This window comes from Elephantulus edwardii, unplaced genomic scaffold (assembly GCF_000299155.1).
Source record: "Elephantulus edwardii isolate Elephantulus edwardi_28Jun2011 unplaced genomic scaffold, EleEdw1.0 scaffold00050, whole genome shotgun sequence".
Lineage (NCBI taxonomy): Eukaryota > Metazoa > Chordata > Mammalia > Macroscelidea > Macroscelididae > Elephantulus > Elephantulus edwardii.
Genome location: NW_006399800.1, coordinates 13,229,412 through 13,230,652, shown reverse-complemented (window position 1 = coordinate 13,230,652; position 1,241 = coordinate 13,229,412).

Below are 1,241 nucleotides of genomic sequence, written 5' to 3'. Positions count from 1 at the left end.
GAAGATGGCACCCTCCCAGATTCATTCTATGAAGCAAACATATCTTTGATACCAAAGCCAGGAAAAGACACCACCAAAACAGAAAACTATAGGCCAATATCTCTCATGAATATTGATGCAAAAATCCTAAATAAAATACTGGCAAATATAATCCAACGATACATAAAAAATATAATTCACCATGACCAAGTGGGATTCATAACAGGTATGCAAGGATGGTTCAACATAAGGAAAATGCTATTCGCTCAGTAAACCAAATAATACTGGCTATATATTTACTTTCTGATATTTCCTTGGGAATCTACAAGAACCTCCCTTTCCCCTCCCGAATAAGACCATTTAAGTCTGTGTTAAACAACTGTTGTTCGTTGTTACGTGCATCGATTTGCTTGCGACTCACAGTGACCCTATGCACAAGAGCCCTAAACCCTGCTCTATCCTGTGCAAACCTCACCGTCTCCAACACACCTACTCCCATTACCCCAGTCACGGAATCTATCCATCTCACCAAGGGTCTTTCTCTCTTGCGCTGTCCCTACACCCTTCCAAGCATGATGTCCCTCTCCAAAGACTAGTCCCTCCTTGCAACAAAGTATATCAGATGAAGCTTCAGAGTCCTTGCTTCCGAGGAGTAGCCCAGCTTCACCTCTCCAGGATGAACCTGTTTGTTCTCCTAGCAGTCCAGGGTATATTTAGCACTCTTCTCCAGCACCACAGCTCGAAGACATCAATTCTCTTTCTATCACCCCTAGTCACTGTCCAGCTCTCCAATGTATAGCACTCAACTTCGAAGACTATGGCCCGGAACAGGCGCACCTTAGTCTCCAGCTTGATGTCGTTGCTCTTCAGTACTCTAGAGAGTTCCCTGACAGCTGAATTTCCCAATGCAATTTGTCTCTTGATTTCCTAGCTACTGGTATCAAGAATGTTGATTGTGGAACCAAGCAAGCTATAACGCTTAACAATCTTAATGACTCACCATCAATACTGATGCTGCCAGTTGGCCCAGTGGTGAGATTTTTGTGGTTTTTTTTATGTTGATCTTGTTAAACAATTTTTTTGTTGTTGTTTAATAGAAGATTTCAAAAGGCAGCACGGGATGACAAAACAAAATATTACAATGAAATGTGCAAGGAGTTGGAGTCAGAAAATCAAAAGGGCTGAACTCGCTCAGCATATCTTAAGCTCAAGGAAATGAAGAACGAATTCAGACCTCGAGTTGCTATAATCAAGGATGCTTT